Genomic DNA, 12671 nt, shown 5'->3' on the forward strand with positions numbered 1-12671 from the left:
CTATACTGCACCAGCCTGATAAAAAATTGCATTTAAAAAATACATTGCTACAAAAGCCAAAGCCATTGAAGTTAAAGAAACTTTGATAATGTCCTTGAAATGTGTTTAAAGTATTGCCTAGTAAGATCAGCACTGGTAGACATGTAGCAAAGAACAGTAAAACAGGCCATCATGCAGAAAAGGAAAATGTCTTGGGCTTCAGAGCTGGTTAATAGGAATCCATTGATTGATGATAATTCTTGATCGTCACAAACTTGTGCACATCTTTCTCAGACACTTTTGTCTTAAAGCTGAAAGAAAACAAAAAAACAAATGCACAAACTTCATTAATTTGAATCTTTACATGATTTCTATTGTTCTTTAAATGTATAGTTTATACTATATTTTTCAGTGGTCAGAAATATATAAACAGAATGGCCAATTTATTAGGTATACCTCCCCTTTCCATTAAATTGTCAGTGACAGCATTACGTGTTCAGACTATGCTATGTAAAGCATATAGGCAAGTACAGAGGGATTCTACATGTGTGTAATTCAGAGGGAGACGGTAGTTCATGGTAGTTGGTGCCAGACATGTCGGTATGAGTAGGCTATGTCAGAAAACGCAACCCTGGTCGAGTTTTCATTCACAACAGTGTCATGAGTATATAGAAAATGGTCCACCTCCAAAAAAACATCCAATGGCGGTCCTGTGGACAGAAAGAGCTCATTGATGAAAGAGGCCGACAGAGGCTTACACGACTTGTGTAGAGTGGCAGACGGGCTAGTCAGTCAAATAACAGCTGAGTACAATAGTGGTGCTGAAAGAGGTGTATCAGAACGCACAACTCGTCGTACCATGTCACCCAATTACCTAACCGATTTCAACTCCTGTCAGCGAAAAACAAGAAACTGAGGTTTCAATGGGCTAGGGAACACAAACACTGTACAGTGGAGGATTAACAATACATCGCCTGGTCTGATGAATCCCAGTTTCTCCTGTTTCACGCTGATGGGAGGACCAAGATATGGCAAAAAACACAGGAGTCCATGCATCCATCCTGCCGGGTGAGTTTGTGTGGCACACATTGGGTCCTTTGATACGAGTGGAGCAATATTTGAATGCCACGGGATATCTGAACTTTGTTGCTGATCAGGTGCATCCCTTCATGGCAACAGTGTATCCATCTGTGAATGGGTTCTTTCAGCAAAAAAGCTAGGATTGTCCTGGAATGGTTTCGGGACCATGACAGTGAATTCAGCTGACTGCAGCGGCCTCCCCAGTCACCAGATTTCAATCCAAATGAGTATCTGTGGGATGAGATGGAACGATCTATGCAGAGTAGAGATTCTGCACCCCATATATATTTTTCACATTCAGTAACAGACAAGAAGAAATGATGGATGCTGAAAGCACTCTGGTGTATTGGTTAGGACTCTGGACTCATAACTGGGAGGGTTGTGGGTTGTGGGTTCAATCCGAGGTGGGGCAGTGCTGTTGTACCCTTGAGCAAGGTACTTCACTTAGACTGCTCCAGTAAAATGCCCAGCTGTATAAATGGGTACAAATGTAAGTTGCCCTGGATAAGAGCATCTGCTAAATGACAAAAAAAAAAAAAAAAAAAAGCTGAAAGTCAAAAAAGGTGTTTTTGCCTTGCAGGATCCATTCAATTTTTAAGGCTGATTGGTTGTCAAATCCATCAAAATGTCATTATATATTTTTTAATTAAAATATGCCAATCCTTTATTCCTGTGCTGCCTATACACTGTGGTGTATTCTGTTGCAGCTGGATAAAATCACTGGTTCTATTTTAAGATGTTACCTAAAAAACCCTGCAAGAAGTGCTCTGTGAAATACATGAAGTAAATGAATTATTTTCATGAAATACCCACTAAAATATACACACTATTCCTGATTAGAAATGCTACTTACTTTTAGAGAAAAAGACTCTTTTCACCTTCCTGCATATCTCAGATGAATAAGTCAAATACCAGGAATAATAGTCAGTGCAGTAACTGAGGGAAGAAACAAACAAACAAACAAAAAACAGGGAAACAGAATGCTTCATATGAGCGGCTTATATGCAATCAGTGTGTCTGTCACATCATTTTTTTGGAGTTTTTTTTTTTTGTTTTTGTTTTTCCCAAAATGTTTAATGTTATCATTAACAACAATCGACAGCAAAAAGGAAACCAATCCTGACTTTTTGACAAAACGCTTTTTTCGTGAGGAGACTCCAGAAAGATGTTTTTGACTTGATCTAGATTGTGTTGACCTAAATACAAGTTTAGTTTTTAATAAGAACCAGTTGCCTTTTTTGTTTGTTGATTGAATGCAGTAATGACTAAAATGCTTTTTGAACTTGACAATTGCTCTGTTATTACTACTATTAACCCCACTCCCCTCCCCCGCCCGCCCGCCCACCAACAATCACGTGTCTGCTGCCAACACAAGGAATCGAATTTGGGCTTACCTTCTTAATTCCAGTCTCTTGAAATACACCTGACAGAGGCACTGCTGGAAGAACCTGCACAGCTCCATCACACAGGGATTCAGCTGCTGAGCACCGACTGTCACTGGAGGCGCGCTGGTCCCCAAATCCCCCAGCTCAGCTCCTAGCAGCCTTTCACCAGGACAGCCTGGACAGAGAAACCGGACACAAAGCTTTCTTACTGCACTCCTGCATCTGAGCACTACCACACTACTGTACGAAGATCCCTGAAACTTCAAGATTCCCTTTTCAACTCAATGGACTGGTTTTTACACTTCCATAAGTCTACACTCTTTATATATGTTTTAGCCCTTCTATAAAACAATAACCCACACTGAAATCAAAACATTCAATTAGTTTCTCTGTGGGGCGTTGACCTGCTTAAAAAAAAAATATATATATATATATATATATATGCACAGCACGGAATCCACACATAAAAATAAATGTCAATTCACCATTGTGATATTTTCACCATTTCCCAAAACTCTTCAACAGCCATGTTTTGAATCAAAAGAGTTGGCCTCAGTTTTACCTTGAAGCAGAATAATCAGCCACACACCAAACCAATTTTAAGACTCGGTGTTAAGAACTGTTTCACAAACACAGAGATGTCCATTAAGACTCTTTGACAAATTCAACTCATGCGATTTCAGGGCTGGTCAAGAAGGTGTCCATCAAAGGTCCATTTTAGGGTCCCTTTTAATTATTCCTTTACTCCTGGTAGACCACAAATACTGCATTCCCTGAAGAAGATCTCAGGTGTTAGCACTGGTGTTAATGTTCTCATTTATTTTCCTAAGATTGCTATGCACCCCATTCGAAGAACATCTGCAAGCTACATTAGGCTGAACCTGACACTACAGTCTTACCCAGCAGCACAGCTTCCCCCGCCCTCCCTTATGCACTGTATCTTAAATGGATCTTCTAAATGTCTTTATAGATTACATTTTTAATTTAATATAAGATATGGGAAATACTATACTCTAGACACAGTACCATTAAAACAAATGTGGAAAACAACGATTAGAATTTGAAGCTTGTAAGTAATAAACAAAAAATTATTATATATAGTATAATAATTTTAAAAAAAAAAGGTATAGGTTAATTTCAATATCAGTCAACCTTGGTTTAGAGATTGAAGTCTTAATACCAACTGGTCATTGGTGCAAAACAAGATTCAATATATTTGTTTATATATGTATTTCAGTCAGAGGTCAGTTACAAGCCCATACATAAACGTAAATAAGTTTAAATTATTCTGCTTTTCCCTAAATAAACAGCATTGACTGCAATCCGTCAAGCGTCTTTGTGCAACACCTTCAAATTTAAGGAACATTTTCAGAAGAAATCAAAGTAGAATTTAAACTTTTCTGCAGCTGGCCCTGGGTCTGTCACTCCTTCCCTGCAAATGTAGGGTTCCCTTCCCATTCCTTTCAAAAAAGATCTCCAAGGTTTTCACGTTTAACACCCCCACTCCACCCCAGCATGTCTTTTGTTGGATTATAATTAGGGTTTGTGCAGGTGAGTGATGCCATAATTACCATACAGAAAGACTGATCTAAGACAAGCCAAGCTGCAGCCCTGATTCATTTATTCAAGAACCAATTAGCAAACAGCTCCATTTCCGTCACAGCCAGTGATCCCGATATTAGCAATATATGTGAATGCTTATCAGAAACAAGCTGAATGCGTTTCAACTCTGGATGTGATAATTATGGTCAATAAAGAATAATCTTAATAAGCAGGATCTTTCCATGTTTAATTTTCAGTATCATAAACGGAATGTTATAGTCAATGCGCTATAATAAACAGTGGGCAGGATTTCTGATCAAATTTAGTATCTGCTGCCATCTAGTGTTAGTTCTTGGCATCGATTTAAAACCTTTTCTATTTATTACTACTGCTGCTTTCTGCTATAATGATAATAATAATAAAAATACAAATACAATGTAATTTCATTATAATGATTAATACATGTATTTTTAAATAACTTGTAGTTATTTTAATTATATTAGATTTGGAGGTGTATTTCAATGTCATCTGGCAATTGACTAGATTGTTGTGTGCATGTATTGATTTTGAAGTATCTGTCCACCTGGTAAACAACATTCCCGGATTTCGGAAGAGTTTCAAAACCTACTATTCTCAGGTTATCTTTCTATGATTGAGATAATACACCTTATGAAGCAGATGCTCCCCCTTTATTTCATTGTATTTGAATTGAATTTGACTTCACCCCGCTCCCTTCCTCCACACACTTGAATGGCGATCCAATTCAGAAGGGAGTTGCCATTTTTCTTTCCTACTGAGGCACACGCTGCTAAATCACTCTGCCCTAAAAGGAGCAGCAGTTCAGACTCCAGCTCATCCAACCATTAAGATGGAAAAAGTACTTCCAAGCAAAAAAAAAAAAAAAAGACAAATACATTTTTGCTGTGGGAAGTGAATGACTATTTCAAAATAAATGTATTTATATTTAGTGTTAAAATCCTGCTCCAAAATCTCCCTTTGTTAGTGGCATTCACACTGTTTCCATGGCCCACACCCCAAAAGCCAGTTCCTATGCGGCTCTCTACCTCTGACCTCTGACCCCTGACCTGGCACTTTGCTCGGTTCTTCCTGAAGGAACTTTGCCTTTAGACTCTCAGATTTCCTTTCAGGTGACTTTAGTGTAGCAGAATACACTTTCTATAGTGTTAGACCATTATTAAAGTGTGTCTCTTTCGGTTTTCGTGTTTTTTTTCCCCATCCTTACCTTTGGAAGATAATTTGGTGAGAGTTCTGTTAGGGGTGGAGACGGGTAGGACACTGGAAACTGATGCTGCTAACACAATACATACAGCCATCAGTACAGACTATTATACCATACCACTCTCGGGTCCTACCAAAATATTAATTAAACATATCAAGACTATAAAAAAATTGTTTATATAGTAGAAGTATTGGTCTGCATGGGTTTCCCACTAATTCAGTAAATAAATGAAATACTTCTATATTCTGTGCTTAGTCACAAGTATAACAGGCATCTTTTTTTTTTTAGCTTAATCTCAAACAACACTACTGGCAGTTTAATAAATCTCAGGGTCTCACACTTAAAAATACTGAAACATTATCACACGCAATCGCCTTTTATTGGGCAAGAGCAATATATGGTGAGACTTTCCAGCTGCTTTCATTGGTTTTATAAAGAGATAAAACCGCACCTTTACTGGCCGTGGTGGTCTTGGGGGCTGTGCTGGGCTGCATTTCACTGGAATCAGGTGTGGACACAGACATGGGGCTGGCATCTACTTGATACAAATTTGTTGGAATCCAATTCAAAAACAAACAAAACATACGTCTACTCATCAAGCTGCAAGTATCAGGTTTTTTAAATGTTTATTTTGTTTGTAGCACACATGGAGTTATTGTAATATGCAGGTATCATTACAGAAAACAAAAATAAAGTTAGAAATAGAATAAAAACATTTATTTGAGTTGGAAATATTTTTTATATAAAAAAGAAAACAATTTGTACCATAACTCTTTGTCTAAAGTACATATCACATACAGCTAAAAATAAAACATACAGGTATGAATAGCTGGGAGCTTGGGATGAGAGCAGAACAGTAACCTGTTTAACAATGACAGTATAAAGCAGTTAAACATTTTGTTTTTCATTAATTTGTTTGCCCCTCTCCCCAGCAATGTGGCAAAATGATGCCCCTGCTCTCTGTGTTTCTGAACTAGCTGTCCCACTCACCTGTTCCACTGTGGACATTAGCGCTGATGGTATGGTTGAAAAGAGGTTTGATGGACGCCTCCTCCCAGAGAAAAGACAGGTCTCGGTCTAAAGGCAAAGCAAGAAGGTGAAGAAGGAGAACAGGTCATTTACACTATGAAAAAATAACTGATTTTCCCATGAGGCAGAACCCACACCCACCCTGTTTATAATTTACCTATAGGCAGATATTACTCCAAATGCATTGTAGTGATTTTTCTTATTTAGGCACATTTCTTGCTAAATTCAACCTTGTGCAGTATTAGCATTTTGTTTGAAAGCCCCAAATAAGACGTAGATGGGACAATCAGGGATTTCCCATTCCAAAGCAATGGAATAAATGTGTGTTCCTTTTAACAGGCCTTGTGTACTTGCCAGCTTAATGGATGTTAATGATATATGCACAGCTTTTTTACTGCACTGAATTGTCTTTATACCAAGCTAGCCAAATAATGTTGTAGCAAGCATAAAGTGAACTAACAACATGACATGACATTGTGTCAACACAGATTTGAAGATCCTATGATAAATGCTGTCAAAACATTGTCAAGTAACATTATAAAACTAGATGTATAAAACTACATTCCTAAAATAACAAAATACAGGAAAAGTAAAACAATTAAAAAAAAAATGTTATTTTTTTAAATAAAACAAAACATTAAGGAAATACTGAATACGGTAATGTATTGTGAGCTATGAAACTGTATTATATATAGGTTTATCAAAAATATAGACTACAACTGTGGGCACCTATCAAATCTGTCTGTAAAAATACCCAAACCTCCACACCCATATATCTTACCAGATTTACCAGCCATCACACAGAAGAGGATGCAGTCGGAGTCATTTTGTTGGGCCGCTATAATAAGAAACGTTGAAAAAATTGTAAACTAAGGTAAACTACGCCAGTAATGACAAATATAAAACATTAAGAGGAATTTTAATTTTTAAAGAGGAATAATCAACAACAAAAAGAAAAGAAAATGGAAAAAAAGACACCTGCAGTAACTTTTAGAACATTATTATGCTTAATTAGAAATCTTAATCTGTTGTCACATGCAGAAAAAAGAACTGTAGCATGCACACTGCAGCCCTCAACGTACAGACAATTGTTCTTTATTCATTTAAACACTAATTTAATCACTGACAACCACCAGAGAAATACTGTCAATTGCAGTCATGGGTTGCAGTTTGCTGTCCGAATGTTTGTATTACTTACCAGATGATATGGATTTAGACTTAAAAAGTTCCTGAAGATAGCTTGTGGAGTTTTCCATAAAATCTAATAAAACAGCTGTAAAATCTAAATTATAAAGATGAAGTCATTATTATGATAACATATTATGTTATAACAAAAGTTAGTAGTAATACTAACAGTAGTATTAATTGTATCATTATGAGCAGGCATATGTTTGCTGTTATGCAGTTAGGTAAAAAAATCATATATAAACCTTTAAGTTACTTTATTTGAACGTATTTATATATACAAATGCTAATAATAATTTAACATAATCATAATCATCTCACCTGTCAAGTCATTAGTCCTATTGGTTAAACAATAGCAATATCTCATTGGAAACAAGCTGGGCTCAATGCTCCTGAAGCCAGAAACTTTGAAAGACATAACAATATATATTATTTATCCATAGCATTTATGAATTCATTTCAGTTTCTAATATGTGCACTGAACAGTAGATCTACTCCAATTATATTTTACCTGCCATAAAATGTGTTATGGTAATCATCTGATTCGTTTGCAGATATTAGTATATATGTTTTGAGTACAAAAATCAATACATAAATGTAATTACACATAAGGAAAGAGGTTCCAGCTATTTATTTATTTATAATTCATGGTTAAAGATATGATAATAGATCAACAAAATGTGATTGAAATTTGAATTCTTCAGAGTTTGCTCCTCTACACCAAGAATAATTTACTGTTTATATATTGTTCATTCTTATTTTGTCACATATCTGTGGCACATATATTGTTTTTGATTCTATAGAATGGTTTGACCGAATAGACTGTGATTGCTATGATAGATAACTAAAATAACTGAATTAAGCTTTGTGTATCAAATGCCGAAAACTGAACGATGGGAAATGGATTTGGGATGTAATTCCGAGGTACACCACAATGCATTGTTGGGATGGCTCATATGAGAGAGTACCATTGGACAATAAATAAATAATAATGACAAAAAGCAGCACTTATCTATTTCCCTGTACATTTCCTTCCAGTTACCCTGGAGATGTCTAAGCTGTTTTTGCCAGAATAGAATTAGCATAAACCCTAGATACTGCAGCAGAAAACTCAAAATCAAATTAATGCGACAAAACAGCTAGTCAAGACTGTTTCCTGGAGTAAATAGGTAAACATGTCTACCTTAACAATAAAAATGTCCCTCGCCAAGAATTATACTCGACATATTACACATTACTTTGCCTTTTGTATGCTTTCCACTGGGCATTTTAACTACAATAGTCATTTTTCACTGAGGAAAATGTCATTTAAAACAGTTGAGAAATGGGGAAAAATAAGTCATACATACGGTTATATACGAGAACAGTGAGTTTATGCAGAGCCAGGGGACTGTGCGAGGTCACACTTAACAGTGAGAACAGGTATTTCTTACCTAGGATGGCAAAACAGAAAGCAAACACTGTATTAACACCAACGTAGCCTGGTAGGAATAAAGGATGTATAAGATCAAATTAGATGTTTTTCTTATATAGAGCAGAGCATTGGCCTTTTCCCTTTGTGGTTTTGGAACTTACCAGCTTGTGTTGAATTCAGTAGTGAATTCACTAACTGAGTGAGATCTATAGACGATGCATCACTGTATTCAGATGAAAGCTCTGGAAAGTAACACAATTTATTGATCAATACAGAGTTTAGGGGTGATGACAATAAAAAAGCGGCAGTCATTCAAACCTTATTTTATACTTGAAACTAAATTTAGCTAACAGGTTGAATCTGTGGAACTAGCAAAAACATTTTTACCTTAAGAATACAGTATTCAGGTAAATGATTGATGAAGACCGTGTATATAGAGCACAATGACAATATTCAGTGTTCGATATGTATATCATGGTTGTGCACATTGTGCTTTAATTTGACACACACATTACAAGTACTGTACAGGTACAAGTAACAGCAAGTGCTACAGTAAAGGTTGTGAGTGAACCCTCCCAAATAATATAGCATTGATGATGATTCATGAAAATGTATTAATGTATTAAAATAGACAACAAATAGATGATTGTTAATCAAAATATGAATGTCTTCGTGGTGTTCCACTGAGTTATCTTTAGGTCTCTAAATAGTTTATTGTATCTATTATATATTTGTGAGCTATCACAATTAGTGCATCACCAGGTTATTGGAGTTGTTAGTCCTGAAATGTATAAATTAAGCAATTAGTTTGCTATTAATAGAATGTAATTGAATTTGAACTCATCTTTTTGTTAGTTGCTAATGCTAAAGTAAAGACTGAAGTTAATATAATAAATAATGTGAGCATTTAAATATAAGTTTATAAATACATGGAAACCACATTTAAGATGTCAAAAATTAACTTAAGAACTTAACATATAGTGAATCTTTGTCATTGTAATATTTAGTATTGTTCTATTCTTCCATATCTAAATTATTATTCAGAGGATTGGGGTCACTCTTATTATGCACTGAATATGTACAGGCGTAAAACACATGACAAATAAAATTAATTACATAATAAATTATGATTAGAATTAAGAAGGAAATAAAGTATAATCTTAAATTTAAAAAATCATATAAGGATAAGGATATACTTTTTGGACTCATGAGGTTAAGGAACAAGATGTGTGTGTGTGTGTGTGTGTGTGTGTGTGTGTGTGTGTGTGTGTGCACGTGCGTGTGCGTGTGTATTTGTGTGCGTGTGTGTGTGTGTGTGTTCTTGGGACCCCATCATGAGAAAAGAAAAATGTTACATTTTTTGTATTTAAATTAGGCGAAAAGTGAAAAGTAATTTACTTAAAAGGGTTTACTTCTCTTGATATTATTTTGGATATTAGTTTTTGTAATTATGCACTGCTTAATGTCATATTTTAATATTTTTCTCATGTTTGAAAATAAATACATTCAATTAAATATATTATACAGAAGAGACTAATAATCTAAAGTGGATAATGGCATCCTCGAACACGCTTGGAGCTGCTGTTGGCATGTGTGCTTTTGCTAGAGGGATATTTCATTTCAGCAGTGCAGACAGGATCTGAGTTTAACATCTCACCTCACAGCATGATCCCTGCTTCAACACAAGGCCATCAATCTCCAGCTTGGAGATGGAACCGAGCCACCGACCAGTCTTGCCCACATGTCAGATTATTAGTGAATACAGATTTTATTTGTACTGTAAGGTGGTAATGAAGTGCACAGCTGTAATAAATCAATACCCTTTGGTGGCAAACACGATTTTATCATAAAAGCAGGATGCGTTAAGGCAAAGATTAAATGAAATGACTTACCTTTTGATGCGAGGAGTTCTCTTACTTCATTCTTTTTCTCAGTATTCTTTCTCAGAGCTGCAAAGAATATGATTTGGTCTGAAAAAATTATTAAATACAGAGCTAGCTATAATGGTCTTCAATATACAGCCCTGTGCCCTGGGCAAATCACATAAAAAACGATGAAATGGCAGTGATGGGAATGTCAACTTGCATCTTTCATCTTTGGCCCAAAAAGGTGTCAGAAGGAAGATGACACTACAAAAGCTGATGGCTTTCCTGGAGTTTAGGAGCTCATTGTTTGTGGAACATCCCTTCCTACCGGCATAGTAAATCAAGTTTTGATATGATTGGTTTTCTTAAGTTCCCTTCCTGCAGCATCCTACTGTTGTGTACTGAATACTGAAAATGTTAACATGAACAAGCTGGTGCTGCCAGAAGAAGGGAAACTGTGCAGATGAATGAAATGACTGCTTACCAGTATTGTAGAAGACAAAAAGAAGAAGTATCAATATGCATAATTTAGCAACGAAGTAGAGATTATTTCTTGTTTCCTGAAAGCATGCCATTCTGAGTGGCACAATGAATACAAGAGTCCTAGGAAAAAAATATGTACAGCATTAAGCATTAGATATGAGGTATTTTGGATGTATAGTTATGTGGATGTAAATTATATAATTTCTGTGATTTTCATGTATTGCACTAATTTAATAACTTCTTTGGTGCCTATCATAATATTGGTCTAGTATAGTCTGATATAATACAGTATATATATATATATATATATATATATATATATATATATATATATATATATATATGGTGCAATATATTAAACTGCTCCATTACAAAAATAAAATAATAATCACCTGTTCAGTCAAAACAGACAGAAACTACACTCTTGCCCTGTGCATCTGCACTACAGAATTTTGAACTAACTTGTCAGTAATGCTGCTGTCCAGTTTACTGTACATGCGCTGTGTATTGTTTCTTACTGTCATTCACACTCCATTTGTTGTTGTATTCTTTTTCATTATCTCCTGTGCTTTAAAAAAATTGCACTAGATAACTTCATGCATTTCTATATCTTACTATTGTAGGCATTCCATGTATATACTGAACTGCCTTGTGTGCTATGTAACCCTTGTAAGTTATATTTGATCATAATAATAATATATAATAATAATAATTTGGTTAACAATGAGATCTACTACAAAATTGATAGTCTGTGAAGTTCAATTGATATCATTGTTATAAAAAATACAGTAGAATGGTATAGTTCTTTAGACTTACAGAGGCTACAGCTGTTTTTTTTGTAAAGTAAACTTACCCGATCAGATCTTCTCTCTGAGCTGATTACAATCTGAATTCTAGTCTAGAACAGGGTACCTCCAGGTTCAGTCCATGTCAGATTGATTTAAGCGTTAAGGTAAATGATGTGGGCTGTGTTTTTCAATTATAATCCTAACAGCCTGGAAGTAAAATCAGCTAAATGCTGCAGACTGCATGAAAGAAGCCCAACATGTCGAGTGCAGTGACTGTCCTATTGGGGTTTCACCATCACTTTCTAAATAGCTTAATTGCAGGGCAGCTGGTTGTTACATGAAACTCTGGCTGGCGGTAATTATTCTCCGAGTGCAAACTGAATGGTTTCTTTAATGGAGCAGTAAGGAGCTCTCTGCTTCACAGGCACACAGTGCTTTAATTGCTCCCACAGAATAGCACTGGAGACTTCAGGTACTTCAGGGACTGAGGAGTATTTCTCCAAAGCAAAGCCCTGCCACTGTCTCAATGTGTACCTTTATATATCAAGGCTGGGACATTTGCATGAGAAAAAGAAACAGCTCACCTTAAAAAAGTAAAAAGGAATTACTTCAGAGAACGGGCCAATGGGAAAAGGAAAAATCAGAAAGTTGGAAGTCAAATTATTGCTTTGTCATACTGTC

Source organism: Amia ocellicauda, chromosome 2 (genome assembly GCF_036373705.1).
Source record: "Amia ocellicauda isolate fAmiCal2 chromosome 2, fAmiCal2.hap1, whole genome shotgun sequence".
In the NCBI taxonomy this organism is placed as follows: Eukaryota; Metazoa; Chordata; class Actinopteri; order Amiiformes; family Amiidae; genus Amia; species Amia ocellicauda.